This window comes from Orycteropus afer, unplaced genomic scaffold, assembly GCF_000298275.1.
Source record: "Orycteropus afer afer isolate SDZICR_OR568_19922 unplaced genomic scaffold, OryAfe1.0 scaffold00016, whole genome shotgun sequence".
Lineage (NCBI taxonomy): Eukaryota > Metazoa > Chordata > Mammalia > Tubulidentata > Orycteropodidae > Orycteropus > Orycteropus afer.
The window spans coordinates 9,584,122-9,592,938 of record NW_006921603.1 but is presented as its reverse complement, the minus strand read 5'-3'; the positions used below and the strand labels follow the sequence as shown (position 1 = coordinate 9,592,938).

The window sequence follows — 8,817 nt, the reverse complement described above, 5'->3', positions numbered from 1 at the left end:
TGCTTATAGCAGTACATTGACAGGGAACTGCCAGAAATGCAAGTTAGATTCAGAAGAGGACATGAAACAAGGGATATCATTGCTGACTTCAGCTCTTGGCTGAAAACAAACAAAAGCAGAAAGATGTTGTGATAGACTGGGTTCTCTAGAGAAACAAAACCAGTAAAGCTTATATATATGTGTGTGTGTGTGTGTGTGTGTGCGTGTGTGTGTCTATAGAGAGAAATTTATCTTAGGAAAATGGCTCACACACTTATAGAAGCTGGCAAGTCCAAAGTTCCTGGATCAAATGTCAAGCTGGAGGCTTTTCCACATCAAGCTGGAGGCTTTTCCCAACTCTTCCAACCACAGGGACTGTGGAGTTCAAGGCTGGCAGGCAGTACACTGGCTGTTGACTCCAATGAATGACGAATCCAAGATCTCCAGGCCAAATGGTGGATTGTTCAATCACTGACAGTTGTAGGCAGCATAACAGAATCCCAATCCACAGAAGAATATCTGTTTTCCCAGGATGTCCTTTGGTATACTGGAAGCAGGCCACACCCCTAGGGAAACTCCCTTTTAACAGATTGCCTGCTCAAACATAGTCATCTGATCCCATCATGGGAATAACCACATCACAACAGCTTAAACCACGTAGAATTGTGGTCCAGCCAAGTTGACACACAACTATCACAGATGTATACCTGTGTTTTATTGACTATGCAAAGGTATTCGACTGTGTGGATCATAAAAAATTATGAATAACATTTTGAAAAAGGGGAATTCAGAACACTTAGCTGTGCTCATGTAGCACTTGCACATAGACCAAGAGGCAGTCTTTTGAACAGAGCAGAGGGATACTGCATGGTTTAAAATCAGGAAAGATGCGCATTGGAGTTGCATCCTTTCATCCTATTTATTCGATGTGTATGCTGGGCAAATAATCTGAGAAACTGGACTATATGAAGAAGAACATAGCATCAAGATTGGAGGAAGATTTTTTAACAATTTGCGCAGATGACACAGCCTTGTTTTCAGAGAACAAAGATGACTTGAAGCACTTATTGATGAAGATCAAAGAACATAGTCTTCAGTATGGATCATCCTTCAACATAAGGAAAACAAAAATCCTCAAAACTGGACCAATAAGCAACATCTTGATAAATGGAGAAAAGACTGAAGTTGTCAATGATTTCATTTTACTTAGATCCCCCACGGAAGCAGCAGTAAAAAAATATCAAACAACATACTGCATTGTACAAATCTACTGCAAAAGACTTCTTTAGAGTTTTAAAAACCAAAGACATCATTTTGAAGGCAAAGGTGCACCTGACCCAAGCCACAGTATTTTCAGTGGCCTCATATATATACAAAAGCTGGAAAATGAAAAAGAAGATGAAGGAAGATGAATTTGAATTACAGTGTTCTTGAAGACTATTAGCTATACCATGGACTGCCAGAAAAACAAACAAATCTGTCTTGGAAGAAGTACACCCAAAATGCTCCTTAGAAGTGATAATGCTGAGACTTTGGACATGTTATCAGGAGGGACCAGTCCCTGGAGAAAGACATCATGCTTGGTAAATTAGTGGTTCATTGAAAAAAATGAAGACCCTCAATGGGAGCCCTGGTAGCGTAGTGCCTAAGACACTTGACTGCTAACCAGAAGCCTGGCGATTCAAACCCACCAGCTACTCCTCGGAAGGAAGATGGGGCAATCTACTTCCATAGTGATACTGCCTCAGAAACCCAAGGAGGGGTCGCTATGAGTCAGGTCTGACTTGACGGCACATAACAACAACCACCTCAATGTGAAGGATTGTTGAATGGCTGTAACAATCAGCTCAAACATAGTAATGATTGTGAGTTTGGCACAGGACTAAGCAGTTTCATTCTGTTGTACATATGGTACCTATGAGTTGGAATCCCCTCAATGGCACCTAACAACAACCTATTGGAAGAAGTTCTCTTGGTAGCTGACCAACACATGCAACTGTGAAACATTCATCCACAGCTGATTCATTTCTTGGGAATCCCACAGCAGAAAGGATTGGTGACGGCATTTGTGTCTGTGTGTGTGTGTGGTTGGAACCATGGAAGGTGACAAATAGAAGAAAAAGAAGGTGCCTGCTGTACCAGAAACTCTTAAGAAAAAGCAAAGGAATTTTGCAGAACTAAAGATCAAGTGCCTGAGAAAGAAGTTTGTCCAAAAGATGCTACCAAAGGTGAGGAGGAAGCTTATCCATGAAAAAGCTAAGCGGAATATAGGCGGATGTACAGAGCTGAGATTCGAATGGCTAGAATGGCAAGGAAAGCTGGCAACTTCTATATACCTGGAGAACCCAAACTAGCATTTGTTGTCAGGATCAGAGGTATCAGTGGTGTGAGCCCAAAGGTTTGAAAGGTGTTGCAGCTTCTTCGCCTTCACCAGATCTTCAATGACACCTTTGTTTAGCTCAACAAGGGTTCAATTAACATGCTGAGGATAGTGGAACCATATATTGCATGAGGGTATCCAAATCTGAAGTCTACAAGCGTGGTTTTGGCAAAATCACTAAGAAGCAAATTGTCCTTACAGATAACACTTTGATTGCACGTTCTCTTGGTAAATATGGCATTAACTGCATAGAAGATCTGACTCATGAGATCTATACCATTGAGAAACACTTCAAAAAAGCAAACAACTTCCTGTGGCCCTTCAAATTATCTTCTCCAAGAGGTTGAATAAAGAAAAAGATCACGCATTGTGTAGGTGGAGATGTTGGCAACAGGGAAGACCAGATCAACGACTTATTAGAAGGATGAACTAAGTTGTCTACCATGACTATTTTTGTAGTCTGGTCAGTTGTTGTTGTTGTTGTTATGTGCCGTCGAGTCAAACCCGACTCATAGCGACCCCTCCTTGGGTTTCCGAGGCAGTATCACTACGGAAGTAGGATTGCCCAACCTTCCTTCCGAGGAGTGGCTGGTGGGTTTGAACCGCCAGCCGTCTGGTTAGCAGGCAAGTGTCTTAGCCACTATGCTACCACAGCTCTGGTCAGTTAATAGAATACAAAAATTGCTTTCAAACTGAAAAAAAAGAAAAGATTGGTGATGAGGTAGACAAAGAGCTTTATCTTCTTTGTTCCTAAAATGAGAGATTGAGAATGCATTCCTGCATTTTGCAAAGGAGCACAAGACATGATGTTTACATTGTGCAAAAGATCACCATTATAACCCATTTATCATCTTTAAAGTTTCTAGTTACTGCCTAACAACACTTCTAACCAACCCTCAATGCACTGAGTTGATTATAGTCATTATTAAGCTGAAAGTTAAGAAATTGCACACAAGAAATCTGCATCCTGTCATGTGCCAAAGCCACACATATTTGTCCCAGTTCTTTCTCTTAGAGTACAGATAAACATTTCACCATGTCAGGGGTCTTTTCAATGTTTCAATGGCCTAGTAGGATGCTCTTTTGAGCCCAGAGGGCAATTACTAAAACTTTAGGTAAGTGGGGAAGGGAACAGAAAACATGATTGCCAGCCCAAACAAGTGAGGTCCAGGGGACGGCTTAAGTTGTGCATTAACTATAATCTTTTGGCTTTGACAAGATGGTGAGGTGACCAGTAATTAGTCATTCAAGTAGAGCTCTAAGCAGTGTGACTCGGATGGAAAGTAGGCGGCTGCCCTGCCCACTGTTGCTGGCATTTGAGAGTTTTGCAGGCAGGGACTCATCTTGAGCCTAATAAAATGATTTGCTAAAGTGAAGTTGTTTGTTAATTTGTTTTTTAACATATGCATTTTATTTCCTTTTTTTCACAAAAGTATTGGATCAGGAAAAAAAAAAAAAAACAACTGTGAAGCTGTGGAAGTTATTGCTTTATATCTTTCCCTCTTCCTTCATTCATCCCCAAAGTGCATGTCCACCCCAAGCTGGTAGAGATGGCTCCTTGATGTCTGTCAGCAAATCTCTCCCATCAGCAAGGCATTTAGTAAATATTTTTAAATGGTATAAAACTCACTCTATCCATTCAGATATTCAAACATATTCAATTCTTTAAATTTCCTTACATCAAATGAAATTTGGATTCGGGATAACCAGCCCAGTGAGATGGTAGAAAATGTATCCAAGTTATTTTGGGGCTGTTCCCACCCCGCCGACCCCACCATATACCAGCACTCTGAAAAGGTCTGGATCTTAGAAAGTGTAGTCTTACACAGTGCTGAGACATTGTGAAGACCCTCCAGTCATCTGTCTACGCTCGTTAGTGCTGAAATATCAATCGTCTCAAGCCACATGGCCCATTCAGGGCCCACTTCTGTTGCTTCCAGACCACGTGTAGGTTCAGGAATCTCTGATGAGGTGGGGACTTTGCTTCTGGGGCCAGCCTACCTCAGGTCATATACCCCTCTGAAGGCTATGGTTGCCCAGGGTGACACCCAGAGCCGCACTGCTCACAGGAGCCACAGGTCTATCATGCTTTCCCAGCCCAGGAAAGCATCTTCTTAAAAAAAAAAGTGTTCTCTTTTCTTACCCTTGTGGGACACCTAACATTGTTCTTTAAGTTTAAGCAAGGAATAACATGCCTGGCTATCTGTTTGAAATGAAGAGAAAGTTTAAAACATAGAAAGCAAATATAATTGAGTTAATTGGAGCCAGCTTCCTGTGTGTGTGTGCATGTGTGTGTGTGGGAGGGGAAGAGGGGGCTGTTAAATCTGACTAAGCATAAGGGTAGGATCTCATATAGTCAAAATTTCCCTTGTAGCTATAATTTGGGGGTGGGGATTGAACTCTGTACAAATGATTCCTATGAACACAAAGAAAGTCTACTTGCAAATCTCTGAAATCCCAAATGGTAAGTGAGGATGGGTGAAGAATTCTAAAGTGCTGTTTCTAGCCTGCAGAATATACACCATTCTGAATTAATATAAAGCATCCATAGCCTCAATATATGCTGTTGGCTTTGCTTGTTGTTGAAAGGACTATTGGAGAGAATAGGAGCTCTGATAGCGTAGTGCCTTTGACTGCTAACCAGAAGGCTTGCAGTTCAAACTTACCAGTCACATCTCAGAAGGAAGATTGGGTGATCTACTTCTGTAGTGATACTGCCTGGGAAAACCAAGGAGGGGTCGCTATGAGTCAGATCCGACTTGACAGCAATGAGTTTTGTTTTGTTTTTTGGTTATAGGAGAGACTATAGATATGTTTTGTAGGGATTAAATTCCAATTTAATTTTTTATAAGTTATTCTTCCTTTTGAGTTTTGCAGTTTCACTGTGTCTGGATTTGTTATTTTCTTGTTAATCCTATTTGGTACTTATAGAGCACATTGAATCCCAAGATTGTCTTTCTTCTATTCCAGAAAATTCTGTAGTCAGTTACTATTTAATCAGGATGCATATGATTTTAAGGAACACTGGTGGCAAAATGGTTAAGCTCTCAGTTGCTAATGGAAACGTTGGCAGTTTGAACCATGCTAGGGGAAAAGACCCCAGACTCAATAATATTCTACAAAGATGCTTCTGCTAAGACTTAAATGGGACAAAAACAAAAACAAAGACAATCATCTGGATGAGAGGAACTGTCAGCATGTACCCCATATAGAGATTAATGAAATCCAATCAATCACAGTCATGGTGTCCATTATGTATAATAGAGAACAAAGGAAATCATTACAAGATCATGAGGAGGGCCAAGTCAATTCATCACCAGCAAGTGCTTTAGAATTAAACTTTCATATACTCCCTCCTTTTGATCATGGATTTCATTTAAAATCCTTTGATCACATTTAGATTAGTGTGCTTTCTTTTGCATGGACTGGTTGATGCCTACTTTAAAAGACTGCTTGTTTTAGGACAAGCTTTTAAGACCCCAGATACTATCTTTTTTGACAGCTGGGCACCATCTAATTTCCTCACTGTACTTTACTATAGCACCTTCAGTGATCATCTTATGAAGGTAAGTATTTAGCTGGGCCACATTGGAAGAATTCCTTGGCCTGTGGTTAAGCTACAAACCTTAAAGCAGGAGCTCAAGTCCATCCACAGAATATATCTTGTCTATATACATGATTCACTTCATGAGTAGCATATTAGTTTTCTGAGAAATTATATTACAAGCAGTCTTCATGTAACACTTGATAATTTTAATGACAATAAAATGTACAAAGAGTATCATTAATGGAGTCAATAGTATTGACTAAAATACTAGTAAGAAAAAAATAAAGGAAAGTTTTCCATTTGTTAAAACACATGGAAAGTGTCCAGGTGTATAGTAGAGTTGACAAGGGGCAAAGTTGTGGTGGCTTCTTCACCATAGCCAGCTACCTGGAAGGAGCAAGTAGTTGGACCTGTGGGCTCAGGACCATGGTCACAGGGGACATCAAGCTCACTTGGCATAACGTACTACACAAAAATATTGTTCTACATACTCGTTTGATGAGTAGTGACTGGGACCTTAAAAGCTTGCAAGTGGCCATCCAGATGCAACAATGGGTCTCTCCTCATCCAGAGCAAAGAAGGATGAAGAAAAGCAAAGAAACATGGAAACAATTCATCCAAGAGACTAGTAGACTATGTGATCATTAGTTTATATGACCATGAGACTAGAAGAACTAGATGGTACCTGGCTACCACCATCAACCACTCGGAGGAGGATCGGTGCAAAAGATCCTGGATAGATTGGGAGAACAATGTGGAAAAAAACCCTCAAAATCATTAAAAAAAAAAAAAAAGAAAGAAAGAAAAGATCAGGTTTGCTGGTCTGAGAGAGCCTGGTGAGACCCCTGAGACTATGGTCCCTAGATACCCTTCAGGTCTGGAATGAACTCACTCTTGTGGCTTCCAGCCAAACAATAGACAGGCCCATGAGGTGAACATTTATATCAGGTAGATACACTCCTTGGAGTGATCAATCATGGGAGAACAGAAGGGCAGTGTTTGCAGAGGGAGACATCTCAGGGAGCAGGAGCACATGGAGCAGGGGGAAGGACACAGGGAGGAGGACTATGGGGAGGAAGTGGGAAGAGAGCTGTTACATTCTGAGGAATTGCAGTCAATGTCATGAGACAAAATGTGTATGAACTTCTGTATGGAAAAGGAATTTGCCCTGTAAACTTTCACCCAAATCACAATAAAAATTAAGGAAAAAGAACATGCAATGGTTTATCTATCCAAATTTGTCTTGTCAATTAATAAAACTAAGTGGTAGCACAAAACTACCTAAAAAATAATGAGGATTAGGCCAAAAGCGATAAATTCAATAATATTCATTCACCAAAGGAAAGCTCTTACTCTACAGAAACTAAAGGCATGCAAGACAAAAGCAATGAATAAGAAAATAGAAAATATATCAATAGTCTGTGTGGAAAATTCTTAACAGTCAGTAAACCCAAAATGCCAATGTAAAGTAACCTCAAAAGAAATAAAGATTTAAACAAAGTCCAATGACCTCAAGGGCTTGCATTCAACAGAATGTACAAGAAGTCTTGTTTTACAACCTTGGGAAAGCTGTCATCTATCTGTTTCTGTTCACTAAGGCATTTCAGCTTCAAGTTTAACAATTGGCAAGTCCAAATGAGCACTTTAGTCACTGCCATCGAGTTGATTTCAACTTCATAGTGACCCCCTTTGGGTTTCTGAGGTGGTAAATCTTTCCTGAAGTTTTGCCCAGTCTTCCTTCCGCAGAGTGGCTGGTGGGTTTGAAGCTCCAGCTTTCTGGTTAGCAGTCAAATATCTTAGGCACCATGCCACCAGAGCTCCTTTTATTTCCTTTGTTGTTGTTGTTGTTACGTGCCCTTGAGTCAGCCCCAACTCATAGCGACCCCTCCTTGGGTTTCCAAGGCAGTATCACTACAGAAGTAGGATTGCCCAACCTTCCTTCTGAGGAGTGACTGGTGGGTTTAGTTCCTTTAGGCTATGAAAAATATATCTAAGGTTTAACATCTACTTTGGCTGCATATGAATTTGTGAGGAGGTCAAGGTTTTGGTCTGTTCCAGTGGGGTTCTAATGAACCCTTTAACTGATGTCTCCTCCAATATATATATGGGAGCTCTGGTAGCATAGTCCCTAAGGCACTTACTTGGCTGCTAACCAGAAGGCTGGCGGTTCAAACTCACCAGCCCCTCCTTGAAAGGAAGTTGGGCAATCTACTTCCATAGTGATATCGCCTCAGAAACACAAGGAGGGGTCACTATGAGTCAGGTCGGCACATAAAAACAACAACCAACATATATAATATTTTGGGGTGAAATCAGGCAGGCCTGGAGAGTCTAGTTCATCAAAAGCCTCTGTCACCTCTGGAAAATATGATTAAGGATTGACCGTACTTATAGGTTGACATTTTTACAAGACAGTCCAAAGTCCAGGTGGCCCAATGCATGAGACCTCCTAAATGACCAGAAGCAGGAGAAAACCACTCAGTTAAGGATTGTAGAAGATACACAATCAGCAAGATAATACAGAATGGATCCCTCCTGTTAGGGGTCTTTCGTGAATCTATTTAAATTATACTAAATGTTATTTCTGAAGATAAGCTGTCTCTCCCTTTTTTACACACCAACAGTCTTGACCACAGAAACAGAAGTGAAGCCTAAGGTAAAATAGAATCCGAGCTAAATCTTTCATCAGCCATTTTAGATAGGATGATTGTCTCGGTTTTAGGGTGTCCTCACTTATTTTCCCCTCTTCTGATCATGAATTTCCATAGAAATTATTTGATCACCATTATGATACTGTCTTCTTCCACTCAAATACTCTACTTCTGTGATTTGAAATTCAGGGCAAGGCCACATTGGAGTGAACATTTGGCTTCCCAAAAGCCTGACTTGAGGTGTGAGGTTGACCTCCTCT

At 40.7% G+C, this 8,817-nt stretch overlaps 1 pseudogene; it reads left to right on the top strand.

The window, feature by feature from the left end:
• The first annotated feature begins 1,838 nt into the window (after window positions 1-1,838).
• On the top strand, window positions 1,839-2,787 carry LOC103213657 (annotated as a pseudogene).
• Window positions 2,788-8,817: the final 6,030 nt, after the last annotated feature.